Source organism: Pan troglodytes, chromosome 15, assembly GCF_028858775.2.
Source record: "Pan troglodytes isolate AG18354 chromosome 15, NHGRI_mPanTro3-v2.0_pri, whole genome shotgun sequence".
NCBI classification, from domain to species: domain Eukaryota; kingdom Metazoa; phylum Chordata; class Mammalia; order Primates; family Hominidae; genus Pan; species Pan troglodytes.
The window spans coordinates 58,086,960-58,100,675 of NC_072413.2; the positions used below are offsets into that span (position 1 = coordinate 58,086,960).

Here is a 13,716-nt window from a genome sequence, read left to right on the forward strand (position 1 = left end):
GAGCCCTGGGTATAGGGATAACTTTTTAACTAGCGTTAATTGGGGTCTTTGCGGCCAGGCTGTAAAGATTCCCGCCACACTAATATGAATCAGCCATGGCCTTTTAATTGGAACGCCGGAACTCTGCCTTGTTTTATTAATATCTTAATAACACGTTTCTATGATGGACATGTTGGTTCCTTGTATTTTAAAACGCAGCCACAAACTGAGGCGATAGCGATCACGTTATGCAGTCCCCAGTCGTCCAAGCCGAACAGGCTGCATGAAGTATCACTCAAAAACATTCATTACCGTCGGTGTGTTGAGTGGTAACGCCAGTGTGCGAATTCATTAACGGAAATCGCGGGACTCCGAGCAGTTGGAGATCTGCAACACCCCTCTGCCTGCGTTAAGACAGCCTGACCCGACCTCTGGTGAATTAATGCGCAAAATGGCGGTTGCACGTCTGTTTCCCCACCCCGGCGCACAATCCTGAGGAAGGACGTCCCGTCACCAGGGCAACGACGCTCTTGCGTAAAGGCCCGGCCCAAGGGAACGTTCAGGGCGTCCCGGCTCTCCCTGCTGCTGCTTCTGCTAGGCCCAGTGCGAGACCAGAGCACGAGCGACTCCCGTCGTCCCCGGCCAGGCAGATGTTGGCCTAGTCCTGGCGCGAACGAAGCGCGCTATTTCCCTGCTTCCTCTAGGCCAAGCCTGCTTTACGGCAGGGCCCGCCTCGGGAGCGAGCACAGACCGGGGCAGCAAGGCCAGCCAGGCGCTGACGAGGTCCCCGAACGCGCACGCGCTCCGTTCAGCTCCGGGTGGCGGCCGCCGGAGTAGACGTTAGCCATGGAAACCGAGAGCTGGCCCGGGCGGGGCCGCGGTGAGCTCGTTATTCGGCCGCCGCAGCTTTTCTGCCTCCACATTCGGGCAATAACCAACCTCCCGGCGGGAGCGCCCAGCCCGGGTTTACCTGCAAAAATGCGGTCCCTGGGATGCCTTCGCGTCTTCTCTTCCCTCGGGTGACTTGAGGTACGTTCGTTGTCCGACGTCCACCTCGGGACTTCTTTGGCGTCTTAATGTCCAAGCCTGTGCGGAGAGCCAAGTTGTTCTAGGGGCTTTCATTGCCACAAGAAACACATTTTTCGTTTTTCGTTGCAAAACCTTTAAGTGCAATTACTGCGCTTAATGAACTCAGTCATTAGAGATAGTAATTCAGTGTGATTTTAACTTTCCTTTGAAAGACTACTTTAGCCTGTTGAATTGTAGCATTTTGTTTCTAAGAGACTCGTACGAAATGGAATATGGCACACCCACCCGGAGCTGTGTCCGTTAGGTAGAACTGTACTCTCTCGCAGTATCTCCAACTAAACCTCTTTTGTCCGAATTGTTCAACTCATGGCCCCCTGAACGTGAAGCGCTCTTTCCCCACTGATCTCGACCTCTGTCCCCACAACCTCTTGTCTGTCCAGGACCAGAATTTACTCCAGTGAATCGGAAGTTGTTTTCCATGCCGCTGAATTGGTTATCTGCTCTGTATCCATCATTTTTCACTTACTCATTTTTTACTATTTTTAGGTGTTTGTTTTCTTCATTAAATCATTCCTGCAGTTAGGGCAAAGACTGCCCTTCATGTTATTTGGTATCCACCGCCACTCACGCCAAATCCCCAGACCTTTAGCATAGCATCCAGTTCAGATGTTGCGTTTTCACGAATTAACTGTTTGGAGCATCTGTTGGCTACTCCTAAATTTCCTACTTAAAGAGCTGCCTTCTAATTATTAACTGCTGTGGAAAATGCCAATCAGGGAAACTTTTTCTTTTTTAAGAGCTTTATTGAGATGTAATTTACATTAAATACAATTCACCCATTTATAGAATTGTGCAACCCTTACCACAGTCAAGTTTGGAACATTTTCATCACCCCAAAAAGAAACCTTTTACCCTCAGCAGTCACCACCTCCCTCCCCCCATTATCCTTACCCCACCAGCCATAAGCAATTACTAATCTGTTTCCTGTCCCCATAAATTTGCTTATTTTGGACATTTCACATAGATAGGATAATATAATATGTGGCCTTTCGTAACGGGCTTTCACTTAGTGTGTTTTCAAGGTTCAGCCACGTTGTAGAATGTATGAGTACTTCATTCCTTTTTATAGTCTAATTGCATTGTGTGGATATATCACATTTATCCATTCATTGATGGACATTTGGGTTGTTTTCATTTTTTGGCTGTTAGTAATATTTCTTCTATGAATCTTTTGTGTACATATTTTTGTGTAGACATATATGTTTTTATTTCTGAGTGTATACCTGAGAGTAGAATTACTGGGTTATATGGTAACTCTATGTTTAGCCTTTTGAGGAACTGCTAGACTGTTTTCCAAAGGAGCTGTATCATTTTACATAACCACCAGATATGTTTGAGGGTTCTGATTTCTCCACAGTCTCATGAATACTTATTATTGTCTGCCATTTTTATTTTAGCCAGTCAAGGGGGTTTGAAATGGTACCTCATTATGGTTTCAGTTTGTGTTTTTCTAATGAGTAATGATGTTGAGTATCATTTTATATTTTCTGTGCTTATTAACCATTTGTATATCATCTTTGGAGAAATGTCTGTTCAGATCCTTTGCTCATTTTTTAAAGATTGGATTATTTGATTTCTCATTATTGAATTGTAAGAGTTCTTTATATAGTCTAGCTATAAGTCATATATATATGATTTGCACAAATTTTCTTCCATTCTGTAGGTTGTTTTCACTTTCATGATGGTGAGAACCTTGTTTTTTAAACAGTTTCTCACTTGTCTTGTGAAAGGGTACTGGATACCAACCCCCTCATGCTGGCTTAGCTATCAAAAGCGTCCCATTTTTACACTTTGTAGATTCCTCTTGGACCCACTTTTCTCCAAAGAACCCTCTTCCCCCAAGTTATCCTTCCAGTTCTCTAGCATCAAAACAAAATTCGCTTTCATTTGGCAGTTGTTAGTCCAAACTGCACCATTTTGTAAGCCCTCCAGCATTTTGCAGACCTTGGTCAAAGTTACACATTCCAGGGGAGTTTGGGCTGTGAGAAACATCCTGCCTAACCACCTGACCACAACACACAAGAACATCTTGCTGAGCAAAGGCCCAACTGAAGGAACGTCCCTATCATACCCTGCAACTGGAACAAAGGGCCAAACCACCTGATCATAGGAACATCTTAATATCCTGCCGGGCAGCAAACCAGACATCCCAGACCCCTCCTGCCCATACCTATAAGTCCCCAGGCTGTGAACGGCAGTGGGCTCTGGCATTAAGCTGCTCCCCCCACCTCTGCAGGTTTTTGCAATATACTTGTGTTGCTGTAGAGCCCCCCCCCAACCCCCATCTTTCTTTAACTCCCACCTTCCCTTTAAAAAAAACCTAACGGCAATAGCATGGTATGATTCAAAAACTCATTTTGCCACTAACTGACATTGTATCTTGGTTAAGTCACTTAATATCACTGGTTCTCAGGTTTTTTTGTAAAATAAATTAATTTATTTCTAGTAATTCATGTGAGTAGCAGACTTCATTCACCTGATACTTGATTTTTAAAGAAAAGTTTTTCAACCCAGGGAATTTATAGTGGGTGTCAGTCGAGAAAAATGATGTGACAAGTCTCAATCATTTTAGGAGATTTATTTGCCAAAGTTAAGGACGTGCCCGGGAGGCAAGTCTATGTCTTTCTTCGAAGATGATTTTGAGGTCTCCAAATTTAAAGGGGAAAGGGCAGGATGTTGAGAAGTACACAATTGTCATGTAAGAGGTGGGTAGGGGCAAATAGTTATTTATGCCTTTGGCTCAGTGAATCTGCATTTTTTACGTAAGATGACATAAAAGGGGCAGAGGAAAAAATGAGGGGAATCTGCATTTTACATAAGATAACAGACAAAATGGGGTAGGGGAACAATCAAATTTGCATTTATGTCTGGTGGGCCAGGGGTAACTGCACCTGTAAGCTGTCAATTGACATTGCTATGATGAAATTTTAGCTCACTGGGAATTGCCTTGTGGGCAAAATATAGGGGAGGTGTGTAGCTTTTCATCTTGTAGCCATCCTATTTAGAAACCAAAAGTGGGGAGACAGGTTTGCATGACCCAGTTCCCAGCTTGACTTCTTCCCTTTGGCTAAATGAGTTTGGGGTCCCAAAATTTAATTTCCTTTCACATTTCCCTTCTTTTTTCTGTAAAATCTTTTGGAGAAAGCATTTTAAAAGGAAGACGAGTTCCTGGCCTCAGGTTGGTTTTTCCTCCCTTTTTTGAGCTGCTTTCTTATTGCTAGGATGGTTTATTCCTAGAAGTTCAGGTCCCCAGTCTCTAGGAAGGCTCATTTCTAAGAGGTCATGTCCCATGAAGGTTAAAAAAAAAAAAAAATAGGAAGAGGAAAGAAGTAAAAAAGGAAAGGGAAAAAAAAGAAAAAATATATAGGGACCTAGGCCAGATTTATAGCAACAAAAGGAAATCACACCTGGAAGCTGGGTCAGGCTATATTACTGCCTTCTCAATTAGAGCAATTCTCTAGGGAATCATTACCCTAGCCCTTTCAGTTCATTGACATATTTGCAGGCATATAACCATAACAACACTAAGCAGAAACAGGACACAACACAAACTATTATTCCTAATATAAGCAATAAGCTTCTGCCACCAAGTTTCCCAGGATCCAAACCCACCACTCAACTGATTGATTAACGAAGGTTTTGGGTGTGACAGATATCTGGGTTTTCTGGGTTTTCATATCAGTCATAAGTCAGATTATGTTCTTCAATTCATCTGGAATATAAACACAACATTCCATTTTTATGATGGTGCAGGTCCTCCCTTGTGCTGCCGTGAGTCTATGTAAAGCCATACGGTTTTGCAGCACAGCTTTCCTCATAAGCATGACTTCCTTGTTTAGCAAGGAAATACTCATGCAGCTATCATTCAGGACCTTTTGGGAGTAATTCACTAAAGCCTCTATATGCCATATAACATCTTCAGTACCTATCTGTGGTACAAAGATTGAAGCTAAGTGGTCATACCATTAGAATACCAAATGTGTCCAACAAGATTGTAAATGAAAAAGGTTTGCTGGTTTTGGCAGGTCTGAATTACTCGTCCTTGTGCCCAGGCATAACATAGGGAACATTGTCCTAACCACTCTGGAGGTAACCACGGCCATAAGTTAGTGCCACATAGCCAATATGTCCCATTTGGAGCTAGCCAATAAATAACTGATCGTTGGCACCCAATGGGTGGCAAGCCATTCAGTGTCTTGTAATATGATAGTGTGGTCACAGCGTTCTCCAGGTATCCACCCCATATCTCTCGTACTGTTTGGACATAGGTCCTTGGTGTGATTTCTTTGCTCCCAACACAAAGCATTTTGGCTGAGTTGGCCAAATGAAGGGGTGAGCCAGATAAATCAATACCAATTTAAAAGGCCTGTGTAACAAATAATTATTCTTGCTGTACTGTATCCAAATAATTAAGCCAAGTATAGTAAAGCAAACCAGTCCTACCATGACTTGTCTTTTAATAAGTGGGAAACTGGAGAGAGAAGATTATGTTTCAAAAACTGTAGCACACCTGTTGTTAAATTCTAGTCTTGCCTCATGTTTTCCAATTTTTATTATTTTCTACAGTTTAAATTCTGATTTTTCTGGCTACAAGTTTCTAAAATAAGTTGTGCTTCCTTAAAGCCCTATGAACTGAAAACTAGATGTTTTATCAGGCGCTGCCTCTAAACCCCCCAACCATCACAGGAGGAAATCTCTTCACTGCTGGCATTGACGACTAATAACTGAGGGTGCCCGGAATCCTTCACCCCATGTCTAGTGAGTCTACGGAACCAGGGTAATTGAGACAATATCTGTTACAGGAATCAACTCCTGGATACATCACACTTGAGTCAAAGCCTGGAAAGCTGAGGAAGCAACCCCTGAGAGCCCAAAGGAACGTCCTAAATATAATGGAAATTATTTACTACGCCTTGTGGGAATTGCTTTACTCTACTATTTGCAGTAGGACTATATACTATAGCACCCTCAGGGTGGAATATCTGACAGGGAATCTCAATTGCTGTAGCATTTTGCTTAATTATTATCCTTAGAGCAGGAATAACTGTTACTAACAAAAGATAATATGTGGGCCTTTCCAAACATGTGCCTCTGCCTCTCATTAGGTAGGGAATGTTGTTTCTATCTCAACCAATCAGGCCTAGTAAGAGACTGCTGAAAAACTTAAAGGTCTAAAAAGCTAAGGGAATACCAAAACAACCAGACAGATTCTTGGTTTGGGAGCAGAATCATAGCATGGGTCACCCCATTCCTGGGCCCTCTCCTAATAATATGCCTAGGACTAATGTTCTTACCCTGCCTAATTAACCTTTTTCAAAGATTTTTAGCTGACAGACTCATGACCATTTCACAGACAACTACCCAAAAATCTACAGTGTTATTTCTGCAGTCAATCCAAGACCCAAAAACTGTCTGTCCCCTTGTCAGCAGGAAGTAGCCAGAAAGAACACACTGCCCCTCGTCATTTTTATAACTACAGGGTCTGGATTGACAGAGCAGGAGTATCACCCTCTTCGACTTTGACGAGGACCATCATTTTAAGTTTCACCTTGATCAAAACCCACCAAAATCCAAAGGGCATCAGCCTTATGGCTAAGGTCAGCATGAACATAAATCACACAACATCTCTGACCAGAAACATTCGAAACCCCTCCCGGACCAGAGACATGCCAGCCCCGAGATAACCTTCCCCCTGGCTGGAGAGATGTCAGCCCCAAGATAACCTCCTTTCTGACCAGAGACATTCCAACCCTACCATAAGCTTCTCACCCATGCAGAAACATTCCAAACCTGTAATAAGTTCTGTCACCAATAAATACTGTAAGTCTGTAAGAGAGAGCTTTCCTGACTGAAATCAGCCAGAAGCCTCTCTCAGGTTTATTCTCCAAAACAAACCTGTCTTTGACTGTTGAGCCACTTTGTATTTCTTTCCTCTTTAACTTACACTGTGACCTTACAAAACACTCTTATTCAAAAACCCTCCAAAAGTCTTGAATTTGAATGAATACCTTTTTATAGATCCAAAGAGATGTTAACGTGCTTGTTCCTTATCAGTCTTTCTTTTCTAGTACTTGGGTAGACTTTCCTTTGGTTGGGGAGCGGGGTGCTTACCATATAACTTGTAAACCAAAGCATGAAATATATGTTTCTGTTTAAACATCAAAAGTCTTTTGCTGGGCACGGTGGCTCACACCTGTAATCCCAGCACTTTGGGAGGATGAGGCGGGTGGATCACCTGAGGTCAGGAGTTCAAGACCAGCCTGGTCAACATGGTGAAACCCCGTCTCTGCTAAAAATACAAAATTAGCTGAGCGTGGTAGTGCATGCCTGTAATCCCAGCTACTCCGGAAGCTGAAGCAGGAGAATCGCTTGAACCCGAGAGGCGGAGGTTGCAGTGAGCCGAGATCATGCCATTGTACTCCGGCCTGGGCAACAACAGCGAAACTCCATCTCAAAAAGAAAAAAAAAAAAAGAAAGAAAAGACTCCAGAATTTAGCTGTCTATCCATGGCATGGCATTCGGTTAAGATTCCATAGAGTATTTTCCGGATTATAATGGTAGCTATCTTTGCATCTCTGGATTCCTACTGGTACCCTCAACAGATAGCACTTGGCTATCAAAAAAACTTCATGTATGCATACTTTTTAGAATTGCTCTAGTAGTAGCAAGTGATTTTTATCCAGAGCAACTGAAAATTAAGTTCTTTCATATCATGCTTTTGAGTACTTAAGTGTAGGCCAGTTTGTTTTCTTTTCCAGGTATAACATTTTCCGTTTTCCAAATTACTAAATTTGGTAATGCTTGGAAATGTAAAACTTTGGTATATTTCCTTGCAGATTTTGTAAAATACTTTTTAGGAATATGGATGAATACATTGTATTTATTACTGAAAGTTTGTCTAATCATTTTTAAACAAGCAGAAATTAGTTTTTCTTGATAAGTTTAATTTTGTTTAGGTTATTTGTAAATTAACTTTATGTTTCTTGCTTAATAATGAAAATTGAAAGAATTCCAGAATTGCTTCTACCAAAAACAGTTATTTGAAGGGAAAATGAAATTTACTGGATTGTAACCTTTGGGTTAGAGAGAGCAGTATTATTACTGAGCACATTGTAGGTACTCAGAAGTTTGTAACTAAAAGTTGAAATTGTGGGAAGTAATAATTTATCTTTTAGCTGTTTCTTCATAGAAGGAAGAGTAACACATTTGGCCTATATTTAACAACTATCAAAATTTAAATATTTAATCTTTTCTAGCATCTTCTAACAGTGCTTTAAGAAAAAGGTAATGGTCAGGTGCAGTGGCTCGTGCCTGTAATCCCTAATTCCAGCACTTTGGGAGGCTGAGGCAGGCAGATCTCTTGAGGTTAGGAGTTCGAGACCAGCCTGGCCAACATAGTGAAACACTATCTCTACTGGGGAAAAAAAAAAATTAGTCAGAGGTGGTGGCTCATACCTTTCGTCCCGGCTACTTGGTAGGCTGAGGCACAAGAATCGCTTGAACCTAGGAGGCAGAGGTTACAGTGAGCCAAGATCATGCTACTGCACTCCAGTCTGGGTGACAGACTGAGACTCTGTCTCAAAAAAGAAAAGGAAAGAAAAGGACAAAGTAACAGGAAAAAAAGAAAACCGTCATGTCAAAGAGCTAATGCCCTTCATATATGAAAAGTTCTTCCAAATTCATAAGAAAAATGTTCAAAAATGATCACTTCAATAGAAAAATAGGCAAAGGACATGAGCCAATTTACAAAAAAAAAATAGCATTTTTCTGTACACACACACGCGCCCAAACATATATACATACTTGTAATTAATTTTGTTTTTTAATTTTTGAGACGGAGTTTCACTCTTGTCGCCTAGGCTGGAGTGTAATCGCGCCATCTTGGCTCACTACAACCTCTGTCTCCCAGGTTCAAGTGATTCTCCCGCCTCAGCCTCCCAAGTAGCTGGGATTACAGGCACCCACCACCATGCTTGGCTAACTTTTGTATTTTTAGCAGAAATGGGGTTTTGCCATGTTGGCCAGGCTGGTCTTGAACTCCCGACCTCAGGTGATCTGCCCACCTCAGCCTCTCAAAGTGCTGGGATTACAGGCATGAGCCACCGTGCCCTCCGTAATTAATATTCTTAAACCATATTCATGAAACAATAATAGGATTTTGAGGACTCAGCTCTGATTTGTTAAATCTTGCCCAAATTCCTGTCTAAGGGGCCTAGAGAGTCATGCCCTACAAATCATAAATTCTCATCAGATGGGTTTTATTTAACCCTGTATATCTTGACTTTCCAATCTGACTCTGGCATAACAGGGAAGAAAATAAAAATGTTTTACCCAAAAATATATTTCCTTGCCATACCTTGAAATTGCCCTGCAAAGTCTCTTGTGGGAAAAATCCACATTCTATAATGAGTCCCCTTTCCCCTTTGTTTTCCTTCCTTCCTTTCCAGATCCAAGAGATAATCAACTAACAGTCAGGCACCCTTTTAAGTCTGATAAGAAATATTTTACCACCTGCTCTCTGAAGTCTGCTCTCTGAGAGCTTCCTCTGCACAGTGAAACTTGGTCTCCACAATCCTTTATCTTAACCTGAACATTTCTTTTCTGTTGATCCCAGGTCTTCAGATAAGCTCATCCTATTGTCAACCAGAAAATGTTTAAATTTACCTATAGTCTGGAAGCCCCTACTTTGAGTTGTCCCGCGTTTCTAAACCAGACCAATGTATTTCTTAAATGTATTCGATGTCTTATGCCTCCCTAAAATATATAAAACTAAGCTGTACCTTAGCCACCTTGGGCACATGTTCTGAGGACCTCCTGAGGGCTGTGTCATGGGCTGTGGTCACTCATATTTGGCTCAGAATAAATCTCTTAAAATATTTTACATAGTTCGGCTTTTTTCATCGACAATTTCATAAAAAGGAACACTCAGATTAAAGAAGAGCTCTCAGAAGTTAAAAAAATGAGCAAAGATTTGATAAATTTCCACAGATCTATTAAAGATAGTCTCCTGAAAGTACAACAAAAATATAGTTGAGACAAGTGCCTCAGTGCAGAAGTACTCCTTAATATCACCTCACCTGTTATGATGACTACTATCAAAAAAACAAAAGAGTGTTGGTGAGGATATGGAGGAATTGGAACCCTTGTATGCTGGGTGGGAATGCAAAATTCTGCAGCCACTATCTATGCCAAAACAGTATGGAGGTTTCTCAAAATATAAAAATAATAATTAAAAAAAGAGCTACCATATGATCTAGCAATTTTGCTTTTGGGTATTTATACAAAATAATTGAAATCAAGATAAAAGTGATAGTTGCTCTCCCATGTTTATTGCAGCATTATTCAACTTAAATGTCCATCAACAGATAAATGGTTAAAGAAAATGTGGTATAGACATACAACGGACTATTATTCAGCCTTAAAAAAAAGGAAACCATGCCATATGTAACAACAGATGAACCTTGAAGGCATTATGTTAAGTGAAGTAAGCCAGTCACAGAAGGACAACTACTACATTCCACTTATGTGAGGTATCTAAAATAGACTAACTCTAAATCAGTGAGTAGAATGGTGATTGCCAGAGAATGGGGGGAGGGAAAATAGGGAGTTGCTATTCAACAGGTATGAAGTTTTAATTATGCAAGATGAACAAGTTCTAGAGATCTGTTCTACAACATTGTGCCTGCAGCTGACAACACTGTATTGTACACTTAAATATTTAACAGTAGATCTCATGTTAGTGTTCCTACCACAATAAAAAATCAAAATCCTAACAATACAGGAAAAAAGAGGGATTCAATAAATGAAATCAACCAATCAATAAAAATAATATGATAGATTTAAAAAAAACTTAACAAAAATCAGTCACTACAACGTCTCAAAATTTTTTTGTTGAACTTAGAGAAATATATATTTAATCCAAAAATGTGGCCACTTTTTGTTGTTTTTTTGTTTAACAGATTTTTAGTATGGTGTTATATATGTCTGAGTTACATACAGTTTTGGTAACTAAGAATTCCTCTCAGTACGTTGCCAAATTGATCTGTTTCTTACTCTTGTGAGTAATGCGTAACAAATATGACTCCCAAATAAAGCAACATTTCTGTGGCTATTTTGTTGGCCCACTTTCAGAGTAGTATGTGAAGAAAGCCTATGGCTTAAATTAGTGTTGTGATGTCATCTTTATCCCTTAAGTTCTCTTTTCACAGTTTTGTTTTTTTCCTAAGTCTTCAGCCGTTTTTTATTTGAATATTGTAGAGGTGGCATCCATACCAATGCATCAGTTCTTCTGGGAATTAATAGTCTTTCAGAACTATGTGCCAAATTCTCACTTGGGGAGTACATTTTAGTTATTGTGAATTTGTTTTCTATGCTAGTAATTCAGTTTGGCATTTAGAAGATTTCTCTGTATAAATGAAACTGTTGCCTCCTACAAATAAAGTATTTTCAAATTCTTAAATATTTTTAAATGTTCCAGGATGTGTAATTTAAATGTCAAAGGGTACCAGTGAATCGTAATTGTCTTTATACTTCCTTAATGAGTTGTTAAATACTCTTTAATCCTTAAAAAGAAAATAGAAACACCCATACTTTAAATCAGTTTTTAGGTCTGATATGCTTGCTACCTGTCAAATTTCTCCGATAGTTTTTTCCTTGTGTACCTCTGTTCATGACATTCCTCCTTAACTGGCATACCCTTTCAGTTCCTGGTTTGGCTCAATCTTTAAGATCCTGATGGAAACCCAGGCCAGTGTTTCTTAAAGTAGTTTCCATAAAACATTAGTTACATGATCTGTTACTAGATATCATGGGAAAAATGGGTTCCAAGGTCAAATAAGTTTGGAAAAGTCAAATGACACATTTTAAGCAGACTTGCAGAAGTGTTTTTTAATTTCAAAGATCTCAAAGGCTTTAGTCTGCTGATATCCATTGTGACTCTTCAAGATGACAGTATAGTCTATAATTTTTCAAACTGCCCTGACCACAGACCCCTTTTCAAGATATATTCTGTGGGATATATGATCTTGGTATCTTTCAGCCTTTTAAAAATAGTTCATTAAAATAAATCACCATATCAGTGTCCTCTCCCATGCTTCTTAGGCTTCTTGAGGGAACATACATTCTCTTTGTGCTTCTTGGTCTGCTTTCACTCAATTCTTGATTTCTCCAACTTTATTTTGCTTCTTATGCCTACTGTTCTACCTCTGCCCTTCTTTCTCAGTATGAACTAGTTCCTGCTTTGCTGATGATGGAGATTAAAGCATAGTAAGGGACAGGGAGCAAATTAAAATTGGACTTCTGACATCTTAAAATTCTCCAGTCATTTCCTCCACAGGAGAAACCCAGCCATATTTCTCTTTAGGCTCATCCTGCTCCTGTGTCGCTTTGTGATATATTGATCTAGGCAGAATCTTCCCTGAGCCAGTAATACTATGAATAGATAGCATTATTCCGTAAAAAATAAGTATAGATACTTTCCAAACATTTTAAAACTGAATAAACAGTTTATGGGCTTACTGTTTTGAGTAGAGTAGGATATGCTGCAAGTTTTTGAAAATGGTAAATATGGCCTGGCGCAGTGGCTCACGCCTGTAATTCCAGCATTTTGAGAGGCCGAGACGGGCAGATCATGAGGTCAGGAGTTCAAGACCAGCCTGACCAACATGGTGAAACCCCGTCTCTACTAAAAATACAAAAATTAGTTGGGTGTGGTGGCACACACCTGTAATCCCAGCTACTCAGGAGGCTGAGGCAGGAGAATTGCTTGAACCCAGGAGGCGGAGGTTGTGGTGAGCTGAGATCACGCCACTGCACTCCAGCCTGGGTGACAGAGCAAGACTCCATCTCAAAAAAAAAAAAAAAAAAAAAAAACTAAAATGGTAAATACTCCCAGCTTCTGTTTAAGACAGCAATATGTCATATTTTCCAATTTTAATTGTCCTATTTAAGCTATGTCTTTAAAGTATTACATGCTTCTCCATGGAAAGGTATTTTGCTAAATATGGTGAATCAAGAATCTCAAGATGTGGCCTCTGTATTCATCTGTTTTCACACTGCTGATAAAGACATACCCAAGACTGGGTAATTTATAAAGAAAAAGAGGTTTAATGTACTCACAATTTCTCATGGCTGAGGAGGCCTCATGATCATGGTGGAAGGTGAAAGGCATGTTTTACATGGCAGCAGACGAGAGAAAATCAGAACCGAGTGGAAGGGGTTTCCCCTTATAAAACCATCAGGTCTCGTGAGACTTATTCACTACCACAAGAACAGTACGGGGGAAACCACCCCCATGATTCAATTATCTCCCACCAGGTCCCTCCGACAACACATGGGAATTATGGGAGCTACAATTCAAGATGAGATTTGGGTGGGGAAACAGCCAAACCGTATCAGCCCCTATGCCAAATAACATATTATTAGTAGAAGTTACTCAGAGAAATGCCGTATACTAATACGTGTTACAAGGTGAGTATAGGTTGAGTATCCTTTATTCAAAATTCTTGAGACCAGAAGTGTTTTGGATTTGGGGTTTTTTCCCCAGATTTTGGAATGTTTGCATTATACCAATTATGCATTTGAAATCCAAAAATCAGAAATGCCCTACTAAGCATCTCCTTTGGGCATCATGTTGGCACTTAAAAAGTT

At 40.3% G+C, this 13,716-nt stretch overlaps 1 protein-coding gene across 4 annotated transcripts in view; it reads left to right on the forward strand.

Moving 5' to 3' along the window:
• Positions 1 to 415: 415 nt before the first annotated feature.
• Positions 416 to 13,716, forward strand: part of PCNX4 (pecanex 4) — a 43,195-nt gene continuing 29,894 nt past the window's right edge. Inside the window, exons 1-2 of one of the 4 annotated variants that reach the window (XM_054666621.2) lie at positions 530 to 1,008; positions 10,405 to 10,598. The gene's annotated coding sequence lies outside the window, so the exon portion shown is untranslated. Of the gene's footprint in view, positions 1,009 to 10,404; positions 10,599 to 13,383; positions 13,537 to 13,716 lie in introns of all 4 variants that reach the window. The other 3 variants (XM_054666622.2, XM_009427893.5, XM_016926938.4) reach the window with 3 other exon arrangements.